The 13,230-nt window shown below is 32.2% G+C and overlaps 1 long non-coding RNA gene across 1 annotated transcript; it reads right to left on the reverse strand.

Moving 5' to 3' along the window:
• Positions 1 to 11,929: 11,929 nt before the first annotated feature.
• On the reverse strand, positions 11,930 to 12,350 carry LOC111641622. The gene is made up of 2 exons (XR_002759441.1): positions 12,264 to 12,350; positions 11,930 to 12,168 (listed from the first exon to the last, which is right to left on the reverse strand). It is a non-coding gene; the product is annotated as an uncharacterized LOC111641622 (long non-coding RNA).
• Positions 12,351 to 13,230: the final 880 nt, after the last annotated feature.

Here is a 13,230-nt window from a genome sequence, read left to right on the forward strand (position 1 = left end):
AGGTGACTAGGAATGTGAGCATGTTAAATTAATCCTTTGTTATTAGCAGAAAAACAAATAGCATTTAGTACAGTACAGTAGAGCATCGATTATCTGACCCCCGATTAACTGTCACCTTGGTTAACCGACCGCGTTCTAGTCGGCAAATTCAAATGTCCGCTAGTGATGTGACACTACAATATTTGGCTATGTCTTGGCTACTTTAATATTATTTTTACATGTTTTAGCTGGCAACACTGGATCGACCGTGAAAGGGAGCCAGTATTTAAACGAGGCTTAATTTTCAATTTTTAACAATACAATAGCGACAATTATTATTTTAAAAAAAAAAAATTGATAGGCTTAACATGGTGGAAAATTCAACGCAAAGTAGGTTAATAGCGATATACTGATATAATAATATACTACACTAATAATGGATTTTTTCATACTTTTCGGTTATCCGACTTTTCAATTATCCGACCAACCCCAGTCCCCAATTGAGTCGGATAATCGATGCTCTACTGTATTTACTATTGGCAATTTGTTTAAATGAATTTAGGAAAATTATGTGATCAATATTGAAGGAGTCAGCTCAATGGACAAGGCAACATAATAATTGCCACGAGTGGAGAAAAATCAAAATTATAAACCAAATGCAGCAGAGTAGTAAATGTATTTTAAAGTTGTTTATAAACAGTTTGTACAAGAGTGCTAACACTAGAAGTGTTCTCTATTGGCAACCTTTCTGGAAGCAAGGGCTTTGCCTCAAGTGCAAGTTATCATCGAGCTGGTACCAAATATTATTTATTTCGATTAATATCACAACCAAATTCTTCACTGAAAATTTGAACTTATCATTAGTTCAAACCTCATTATTATGCATTGATCTTGTAACATCTGGCATTAGAAATTAATTTCATTTCTTAATCAGATTATCAGTTATAACAGTGGCACTAAATCCAATTAGTTCACATCATAATTAGAGAGTTAGGGAAATGAGTCTCTGCACTATAACTCTTATTATTGAAACATTCAGTATGCTGATCTTTCTTTTGATAATTTAACCAAATAACGTCATTAATTTTTAGCTTGATAGTTAAAGTGTTTGTCATTAAAGTAGAATAATAATCTGATAAGGCAAATTTAGACATCTCTTTATATAAGAGCATATACATTGTTATATAGCAACGTACTCTCATAGAAGAGATACGAAATATATATGTATCCGTTCTTAGTAAAGGAAGTCATGGAGCAACCATCTACCTCTTCCTTAGTAGAAAGTACATCATTGTGTATCATCTATTAATTTCTTCTGTAGAGAGATGGCACATGATGACGTACCCTCTTTCATCACCTAATACCCTACCTATCTAGTCTATAGGAGTAAGTATATTATCTTTACAACCATGTCTCCTCTGTTGGAGCACTTACATTATTATGCATTTAACATCATTTATTCAGCATGCTCTAGAACTGTATAACAATAATACAATTAAACAAGTTTTACTGTACATGTTATGCATAAACATTGCTGCATCTTCAGGCTATTAGTAGTATATTACACTCCTATTTTATAAACAGGGCATTACAGAAGCTACCAGCGATTATATTTTCAGTTTAATTGTTGAAAATTTAGAAATGTGATCCCAAAAAACCTCCATTTCAAGCCTCTATCAATCACAAACATTCAAGTTTGTATGCAAAAATATATACATATAGCAATCGACATTTATTGTATGCACTGCAAACTACATGGTGGGCCACGAAAAATGCAAGTGAACTTCAAGTTATTAGTATTTTATTCTTATTTATCAATTACAATAGGTGCTGAAAATGCCTGCCACTTACATCTCTACATATTTGGCAACACTATAACTTTATGACGTGTTTAGAAATTTGATGCAAAATTTTGGGTCTAACCTCATCCAAACTTCTTGGATTGGTTTCAAAAGTGACATTTTTGAAAGATCCATAAAAAAATAGCATGGCAGAGACAGATCAGGACTGCATGGTGGCCAGAGTCTGTGTGAAATCATCAAAAACATCCTCTAAGAATGGAATTCTGTCACATGCTCAATGTGCAGTAGGCACGCAACAGTGCAGTCCCTCTCTTCCACCTCCAACAACGAAATACACTGCATTAAGATGTTTCTGTACTAGATACATGGATTAGTATGAAAAAAATTGGGCCAATTATGTGACAACATAAAATGATGCACTGGACGTAAACTGCTTCCAAGCTTTGTGGGCATCTACTTGGCATTCTGGGCATTCACATAGCCTTTAAGATGAAACTAAGCTTTATCACATCCATGTTATTCCCACGGTTTGTAAAACAAAGTAACAAATTGCAAAAGCAAAGATATTTAGGCATGTCTACAAGCTTAAGCTCTTGCTGTATAAATACCAATTTTTCAAGCTCTTCACACTAAAGTTCAAAACAACTGCAAAGAGTTTGTAATGATCTTGATCTCGTGTGAAAACAATGCTTGAGAATGAATGCACATTGCTTTCCTGAATACGGCATGTTTCCACTTGAACAAAATGTTAAGAAGCATAAGCTATGCAAATTAGCAGGGTAGCTCACTAGAAGTGTAAGCTGTGCATGCCATAGTTGTGTAGTTGCTGGGCATTCAATAGAATTAACCTGCTCCTACTGCGCACTGGCATTTTCCATGGCCCACCCTGTACTTATCTACACTTTTGAAAGCTCGAGAATATTTTTACGCAAATTATTTCCAACAAAGAATAAAACCAAGACAAAGAACTTTATTTTATTATAAAGTATAATCATTAATATGATTCAATAGGACACGAAAGAGGTGAAATGGAGACCCTCCGTAGCGGGATCCGAGCTATTAGGCCCTAACTTATTATTAAATAAAATTAAACAATAAACGATAAATGCAATGTTTTTTAAAGTTTCTTGTACTTATCTCTTAGACTGATTAATGAGAAGAAGACGTGGGTTCGGTTCCCAACTGATATACTCTTTTTCTGTCTGGTTCTTTGTGTTTATCTTCAAGTAGACATGAGACCGACGTATTAAAGTTATAGTGATTTTTATTATACGATAGCCCTTTTTCAAAAGGGGTTCCTGTACATTTTTCTTCTTCTTGATCTGTATTTTCTTCTTGTTGATCTTTTCCTTACTCTTTTGGTTTTAATTTTTTTTTCTTTTTCTTTTCTTTCTCATTGTTTTTTTTTTCCTCCCAGTTTCATCTTTTCGTAATTTCTTCATTTATTTCTTGTTTTTCTCATAATTGTTCTTCTTCTTCCCATCCTTTTTCTTCTTTTGTTCTTTTCCTTCTAATTGTTTTTTCTATCACTTTCTATTCCTCCATTCTTCTTCTTTCTTCTTCTTCTCTTCTTCTTCTTCCTGCTCTTCTGCTTACTTTTTTGCTCTTTTCCTTCTTGTTCTTGCTCTCTCCAGCACATTATTTTTGCTCCTATTCTTATTCTTTCTCTTCTACTTATTTTTTGCCCTTCTTCTTGCACTTATGTTTATATTTTGCCCTTCTTATTTTTGCCCTTCTGTTTATTTTTGCCCTTCTCTCTTGCTTTTCTGCTTATATTTGCTCTTCTTCTTCTTGCTCTTCTGATTATTTTGCAATTATTTTCCCTCTCTTATTCTTCTTTTTTTTCTTGCTCTTCCTCTTGTTCTTGCTCTTCTCTTTCCTCCTAATCTATCCTTTGAGCAAATTTTTAGAATTAAAACCGTAAAATAATTATACTTGAAATGAGAAATATATGTCAGATTTTATTCAATATTCTGACAACCACTTAAAAGGTATTTTTAGACAATTAAGCAAACTTGCAGTATCTTTGCAGTATCAATTGCCTGACACGATCATACTNATTTAATTTTATTTCACACAGTTGCACCTGACTTTATTTATTTATTTATTTATTTATTTTTAAATATTGAATGCATTACTACTGTATAATACAAGTGCTAGCTTTGTTTTCTCAGGTAACATGCTGTACAATAATTGAAAGTTTTTATGACAATCAGATAACATTACTTGCACCATTTCAATACGATTTTTTGCACCAATTTGATTATTTTTCCTTACTTTTCTTTAATTCTGCATGCAGTTTAGTTATATTTACATCCGGGGTGCTCAGTGTCACATTATTTGTGTAGCAATACAGATGCAAGAAGGGCGTCATACAATACGAGCTCATGTAGTGAGCAGTGGCATCCTCCTCGCGTTTGCTTTGCTGCACATTTAACTGGAGATTAAGCACACAGAAATGTTTACATTGTGAAGTGATGCAGTTTAACGGCTTAATTTACACATTAATTAAACTACATGCACATTTTTAATAATTAAAATTGATTTATTAATGATCCTCATAATAAAGTGTACAAAAATATAGACCAGAAAGTTCCAAATTTCAAAGTAAAAAATTTGAATATAAGCGATATTTATAATTAGAACGTGCACTAGAATTTTTAATTTAGAAAATTCTTAAAAAAGGATTTCATTTTATTTTAAGGATTTTTGCATCAGTTTATCTGTTCGAGTTCAATGGCATCCTCCTCATTTTCTTCTTCTCGCACTCGTTACGGCTTTCTTAATTGGTTCATTTGAAAATCCTGTTTTATTTCCATAAATCTATTTTTGTTTATGAGTTAATAAGGTATACAGCTCAATTTTAATTTTAAAAAATTGAATAAATTAGTCTGAAATATGTGCCTTCCCAACTAGTTCAAACCTGTGGTATATATCTCAAATACTCATAGTGCCAAAGTATTTCAAGTTTTTATAGGCTCAATTTTGTATCCTAAATTAATGAAATATATGACCAAATTAACAATGTGTGCTTCCAGAAATTATTAAAATGGCGGTGGCAGTGTGGCATCAAGAATCTAGGTAATATGCAAGGCCCTTTTATGTATGCAAAGTGTATATTGTATCAGGTGTAGGAGCTTAGATTATATGCCAAGTGCTTTAAGGCTTCAGACCTTAGCTGTCTGATGCCTTAAAAGTATTTGGCTCTAGGTTTGCAAGTCTCCTTTTATATATACTGTAATGTAAAATCAGTATCACATGATTGCTAGTGCTGGAATCTGAGTATTAAGACCATGTCAACAAGGCCATCTGAGTCCTCTAAAAGAACGAAGCCCTAGACAAAAGCCTGTATTGAATAGGCCCAAAACCACCACCAATTAATGGGACAAAAAGGGTAATCAAATAGTCCCAAAAAACTGGAAGCAAACATGGATTTTTACCATTAACAATTGGGTTTTTTTTTTTTTTTTTTTGCCAACTGGCGAGTAAAAACAGACAGAAAATCGAAAGTCAAAAATCCTTTTGCTTTAACGAATACAATTCAATAAACAAATAAGACAGGAAACAAATGTTATTTTGTTTTTTAAGTCTTTCTGGCCCTTTCATTGGTCATGTATCTTCTACATCGGCAGAAAATCCGCCACTAGACAAATCATAAAGTAGCTTTCTGTTACTGTAAACAAAATTTCAGTATAATTTATACTGATTACCATTCACTTCACCATGTAAAATTTCATTTAAATGAAGTTTATTTCATTTTAATTATCTTTTAATTATAATTAATTTCCTTAATTAGTATAGTAATAAAATGATAATTCTCACTCATGTCTTATCTGTGATAGATTTTTAAAAACAAAAAATAATAATAATAATAATGATTTTTCAAATAATTCTTCCAAAAAAAAAGAAGTTATTTTATACAAACTTGGATTTATGCCCCCATGAAAAAGTAAACATAATTATTAAATAATAATAATAATTCAAAGTGCACTTGGCACAATTGGGAATTACTCATTTTAAAAAGATTTGTATAGGATAACCCATAATCAAACTTTATAAAAAGTTATATCTATGGATTAATTGTAATACGGGAGTCGTTAAAATAGCTTGAAGGATTATCGATTACTTTCTAAAATTGAGGTTGCTGTTGCTGTAATAGTATAGGTGCTGTATGAGTGTGTAGAAATGGGTATACTATACTTGGTGTTTCTATAATGTTTGGCCATGCTTTGGGAATGTGTTCTGTAGATGCACTATTGTTCAGAAGGCCCTACGACCACAGTATAATTCAGAAGGCCCACAATTCTATTGCAGCTGTAAAAAGGTTTAGAGACACTGCCTTCTGAACTATGTTGCAGATGTAGCAAGGTTCGCATTTCAGAAGGCCTTGCTACATTAGAAGTGCAGCTCTAAATCTTGCTACAACTCTTCAAGGAGGTCCTATGGTCCAGAAAACTGTGCTACAGAGCAGTCCATTCCGAACACCAAACACACTAGTAGTTATCAGAGTACCAAATGCATTGTAGCTTAGAAAGCCCCATGCCGTAGCAAACACACTAAAAGGGGCAGCATATATGCCACATTTTTCTCTATAGAACACTCCCCAACACATGGCAGAACACTACTAAATGCCTTACACAAATAGTACCCTACTAGGCAATTAGAACTTGCAAAGTTTTTCTAGGAAACGGGACAATCCTAAATTCGAGCGGTGACCTTAATTTTGACCCTTATACATAATAATAATAATAATAATAATAGGAGCTTGAATATTGTTAGTGATACAAAAACACGGTTACGTTGTTCTTCGACAAATTTATGTACAAATCAACCTTACTTAAGATGCGTCATTTCCTTCTCAGGGACATATATAATTTTTAATTTTGGCTCAAATAGTTAATATGCATGAATGACTATCATTAACATAATGAAAATGGTGCTTGATATATTGTTCATTTATCCCAAATTCTAAGAAAAGTTTGCTGATAATTGTTGTTATGGGCTGTTATACATATACATAAATTAAAAAGCTAGGGGTAACTTGGATCGATTTAAATAACGACTTTTCTACCCGTTGCAAGAGTAGTTTCGGGATGCTTCATGAAAATTAATTGTTAATATTTTGTCGTGTGTATACAGTGATAGCTTTTATACATGTAATTACGTTAGAAACAAAAAAAATTTCCTATATATAATAATATATATAATATATAAACTGTGCTGTTGAACCTATCAGTTATATATATTATCTACAGCAAAAGCTGTGGGTAACAGAGTTATATCCAGAAAACAGTATTAACATTTTTATATAACGTTTATTGTTTAATATTCCCATAACACTAGAGTGCTTAATCCCCCCATTGTGATTTATAACAGAGTTACATAGGCAGTTACAGATGCCTTCCCCCTCCACCATATAAAAAGCCACGAGGCCCTAAAAGCTTAATGTGAAATCTGGCTCTGTATATAGGAACGTTAACACGTAACGTTGGCTTATAAAGGTGCATTTTTAAGCGTAACTTTTCTTTGATTACGGCTGTTGTGATATCATTTCTTAAGGATTATGTCGATCTTTTCGTTTTTATGTTAAGTAACATATCTTTAAAGAGAAGTGTATATGGATAAATCCACTTGTAGATAGATGCCTTTCAATATAATAGTGTGATTGTATATAGAAAAAATATAATCTATTCTGCTTAACACGTGTGAAGAATTTATGCAATATACAATCTCCTTGTGATATATATATTAACATAAATTTTTCCGTAGAGTTTTCTGCCGTTTCTAATTTTGCAAATTATTTTTTTACTAGAGTAAAAAACAAAAAAAAACAAAAAATCTACCATCCCCGCACTAGCGGGTTTCAAATTAATTTCACTCCTCAACTGCAAGATTTTAGTGATTTGTTATGGTAGTTTTTTTGCTTATTCCAGGTGAAATTGCATGCAATTTTACATTTCGTGTAATGTGTTGTATCGTATTGAGATTTCACACACAGGAATACAGGATCGAACTGGGTTACTTATGTTTTTTGGGTATATCCATAATACCTGTATCGCAAAATCTTCATTGAACTTTCACATTATTTGAGATTTTGTGAAATCGTCCAACTGTACGAGCATTTATTCAGTTGTAAGCATAATACTCAGAACTGTAGAGGCACTGAGGTATTACTGTATTTTTTGGAAACAGGTTTTAGAGGCTCAAATCCTAAATATCCTTTGATAAAAAGCAGTAAAAAAAATTTACATGTATTGATTTTTAAATACATAAAAATGCCTAATTTTTTACATTAGCGGCATTTAATTTTTAAGGGAACGCTGGTGGATACTTTCACTTATGGGCTCCCAGTTTTTTAAACATGCAGAAGGAAAGAGAAACAAAATTGAATATTTGTATGTTAAAAAGGTATTTACTGCTACTGTGTCATACCGGTAAAAATACTGTATTTTTATGTATTTAATTTACATTTCTAGTGTATATTTCCAGTAATTAACAGTATTACATCGAATTTTAGACAGAAAAATCTATCAGTATTAAGATTTTGCACGTTTTTTGAAATTTCAAGCATTTTCATACAGAAAAAATAATCTTAGAACCCCCAGCAGTTTCGGCTCAATTAAGTCGCTCTTCCCGGATAATCGGGTGTGATAAACATATCACATGATTTTTATGTGTACAAAATCGCTTGACCGCATCAGTGCAGTTGTGTGGTATACAATTCATTACGGAGTTTGGCCCATGATACCCCAAGATGCATTTTTTTGAGAGATTCCTAGATCCAAATTTTGGGCTGTTTGAGTAGTGGGCTCTTAAACCTACTCAATTAACTATTTATGATAATTTAAACAATGGCTGGATGATGTTTGAACTGCTTAAAAACATTTCTATAGTCCTAACCCTGCAGTTTTTAAACTGACTTACATGCCACCACCCGAGTGTATGGCACATCTGACACTGATACACACTAAATATACACCAACACATGATACCTCCTGTATAACTCACATTGACACTGCTGTATGTCTAGTGTGTATGGCATCCCTGGTATAGATGTGTCATATAGACCACAATAGGGTTTAAAAAAAATCCACTGTTCTATCCTCTTCAAGTCTGGACAGTCAAGTGTTACACAAGACAAGTTCGTGTTAGTTTTGTCATGTGTGACATAGTCTCTTGTTGCACATATAACAAAGGATGCATTCCCACAATTGTGTGAAACCAAGCAACACGAGATTTTTCATATCAGAGACACTTGGTGTTAAGTGTGCCTCATGTAGTCACACTTCTTGATACACTTTGCATGTACTTAAGTAGCAAGTTCACACAACATAATTGAACCGAAACTGTTATAAACGTTTCCAGCTTTCCAATAAAATTAAAAATCAATTTTATATACTTTTAGCAAACCAAAAAATAATATTAGCTTAATAACAATATTTTTGTATAATATAAAAGTATGACACAATAGCACGTAAATAATAATAATATTTTAAAAATTTAAATTAAAATATTCAAATGTGTAGCACCCAATCGCATCCTTTGTTTCAAAAAAAAAAAAAAAAAACAGGAAGAGAAAAATGTATTATTTAATGTTATTTGTTGGCAAATAATATATCAAATTGTTTGTATATAGAAAAAAAATTATAAATGTAATATATTTAATAAAAAGATGCGGCAAACAATCCAAAGTCCACTCGGCATGTCAATTTGTATTACATTAAATTTTGTGCTTATTTTTGGTCCACTTGCAATTTTGTTGGATTTTGGATAGTTTGTCCGTATGATTCGATTAAAATTGTACATTTTTACCTGATGCCGATGGCAGTTTACAGACACGTGACCCTAAGCTATAACACAGAGGCCCTTCCCCCAACCAAATATTGAAAGTGCAAGGACAACTGTTTACGGTTAAGCATGGGCCTACAAGCAAAGGTCTTATTTAAAAAATGAGTAAATCCAGGCCCTGCAAGTCTGTACTCGGATCAGGTAAAAATTGATCTACATCAAAATTATTTTGTATGGAAAATTGTTTGTAAATAAGATAATTTATCGAAAAGATGAGCGATGTTCAAGAGAGTGTATCTTAGATACAAAACGCTGTTAGACTGTTAAGTTTCGCGCATTAATTTTAATTTCATTGGAAAGTTTAATTGTAATTAAAAGGAAGAGGTTGGCTCGAGACCATTTAACTCAATTAGCATTATTATTATTAATTGATGTTGGGTTTCAATATGGGCGATAAATTGTTAAAAAGTCATTGTTTAATAAACACGTCTATGTAAATATGCGGTGTTGACTTTGCTCAATTAATTATTAACAGTTAGTGTGAGTGTCGGTAATATGCTGTAAATCAAAAATAAAACTAAAAAAAAGGAAGCAAAAATAATATATAAATACATATATATATTATGAATTGTTTCTGCACTTAGTGCTTATAATATATTTGATTCCTAAAGGAAATAAATGTATATTAATTATATTACTGTTACGGTTTTTTGTTGAAGAGATTGCATGTGTTTAATTATAATTAAAGATGTGGAAGGTCAAATTTCCACTTAGCAATTTTAAAAACATGGAAGTGTGTTGCAAAAGTTGCTCATCTGTGAAATAAATTAATTATTTAATAAATTTAAAGACAATTATATACATAATTATTTTTTTATTGTTTGATGTTAAAGAGGAAACACTGATTTTGTCAAAATGGTCTGGTTGCGGTTCCTATGCTGATGTATGGTAATGAGACGCAAGTGTGGCAGATTGCTGCATGCGAGATATTTGAGGCAAGTGTGTGGCGTGATGAGGATGGAATGAGCAAGGAATATGGTGAGCAAATCTGCTTTATGGTGATTTGGCTGTGTTGATAGAACAAATGGAAGAGGAATTACTCAAAACGAGTATATGGTATTTGAAAAGAGCAAAATTGAAGGCAACCGAGGTAATCCTGACTGGAACAGTCAACAAGCATTTGGAATGGAAGATTATGAGCACAAGAGGTGTACAGAAATGGAGGTGTTTAGAGGAATTTGGTGAACAAGCAAGAGATAGCACGAATAAGTGCAATTATTTGTTTATTGGGAATGGGAACAAAATATGTACTGTATGAACTTATGTAGTTCATACTTTTAACATGCTGCACTACAAAATAATTGCAGCATATGTCAATTTGCAACAACAAGAGATTTATATCAAATATTTGAGAGATAATTGAATTTGTACAAAATATGGTATAGGCAGGATAAGCCTTGTCACCTTAGGCATTACAAAAAAAGCTGCTACACCCTAACAATGTAATATAAAACTGAAGTTAATCTGATACCACTATAAATATATATTTTTTAATCACACAGCCACTGTCACTTATAAGATGCAATGCAGCATATGTGCAAGACAGAGAAGTAGGCAAGTAATAAAATATAGTTAACAGATCAAGAAGACTTCATTTGTAAGCCATAGTATAATTTTATTTCATTCTGCTGCTGTTTCGTTTCCACAGACCGCTATCTACCAAGAGAATGATTTATCTATGGAGAACATGGATGTTTCATTACAAGAAGCTGATAAAAACAAAGTGCAAAGTTCATAAAATTGCATCTAAATGGCTAAATTTGAAAAGAAAACTTAGTTTTCAAAAAAATTTAATACAATTGGGCCAAATAAGTTTTTAGATTTAATGTTCCAAACTTAGGTTATGTCTTCCACACTGCAATGTCTTATAAGACAATCAAATATAGTAGCGAGGTTGAGGCCGTGAAAACATGTACATCAGATGTTCAGCTCTGCTTTCCTGTAAGCCTAGAAGTTTGACGATGGTGTTTGGAATGTCGAGCGTGATTCCACTGACTATCTTCTAGGCTTACAGGAAAATGGAGCTGAACATCTGATGTACACGTTTTCGTGTTTAAAACTTTGGCCTCAATCTCACCAATAACTATCAGGAGTAATCTTCACTTGAATTATGAATGGTGACAATGACTATTATTTTTAATTGGCATCAAATTGCAGTGTTGAGGCAAAATATATTTACATCATATAAGAAATCCTGCTCTGGCAAGCAATCAATATTAAAAAGAATTAGACAAATGTGCATTGAGATTCCTGCCCAAGGAAAAACGTTTTGGTAGAAATGAGTGAGTCTATACCTTACATCCAAAGTCAAAAGTTTATTGGTTAATTCTATTCTGATAAAATACAAATTGGTAGAGACAAATTTTACTTTTTATCTTAAATCCCAAAAAACAGAACTTTTCAATTAACAAAATTACATCTATCAAGAACATCAAATACCAATGTATCAATTTTGTCACCAATAGTAGATGAGCAAATTAAAAATTTTGGAAAGTTATTGCAACTGCTTCTAATCCTTCTTTCTCCTGCTGCTCTGCTCCTGAAAGAGGGAGAAAAAAAGGTAAGTTATGAATTAATAAGCAACAGTAAATGAAAAATATGAATAAGTAAACTATAAACTAATGTATAGCTTACCTTATCCATCAAGATTACTACCAGGAAACGGAACACATCTACGAAATCTATGAAGAACAACACGGAATGCCTAGAATAAACAAACATGGTATTTCACTTAATTTACATTTAACAATCAATAACATTAGATACAATTAAATTTGATTTACATAAAAAATAAGAATATAAATTTAATACATGGCCAAAAAAATCATTTAAAATAATCTTAGAAATATCAGTTTGGAACAGCATTCCTTTTTCTGACCATCACCTTTAATAAAAGTTTATGATTTTCTTTAGTCGCTTTCATCTTGCAAGTGAATCTTGGCCAACTGTATTGCCCTTGTACAACTTTATGATATTTGTGATACTACTTCATTTACATTTTTTCCATAAAATTGTAAGCAATTAAAACCTCTTGTTATCCAGCATCTTTTTATTTTATTGATTGTAAATGTATCTGCTAATAAATGTAATCTTGTTTACTATATAAAAGACCAATGTTATTAATCACATGTTCCTCATAAACTACATGACTAATTATGATCAATTTTCTTTAAACAATGTTTTAATACAGTAGAGCATCAATTAACCGTCACCTTGGTTAACCGACCGCATTCTAGTCGGCAAATTCAAATGTCTGCTAGTGATTTGGCTATGTCTTGGCTACTTAAATATTATTTTTACGTGTTTTAGCTGGCAACACTGGATCGACCATGAAAGGGAGCCAGTATTTAAACGAGGCTTAATTTTCAAATTTTTAACGATACAATAGCAATGATTATTATTTTTAAAAAAATTTGATAGGCTTAACATGGTGGAAAATTCAACACAAAGTAGGTTAATAGCGATATACTAATTACATGGGATATAATAATATACTACACTAATAATGGATTTTTTCATACTTTTCGGTTATCCGACTTTTCAATTATCCGACCAACCCCCGTCCCCAATTGAGTCGGATAATCGATGCTCTACTGTATTT

The sequence above is a fragment of the Centruroides sculpturatus genome, unplaced genomic scaffold, assembly GCF_000671375.1.
Source record: "Centruroides sculpturatus isolate CEXI.00-Female unplaced genomic scaffold, Cexi_2.0 scaffold1087, whole genome shotgun sequence".
NCBI lineage: Eukaryota > Metazoa > Arthropoda > Arachnida > Scorpiones > Buthidae > Centruroides > Centruroides sculpturatus.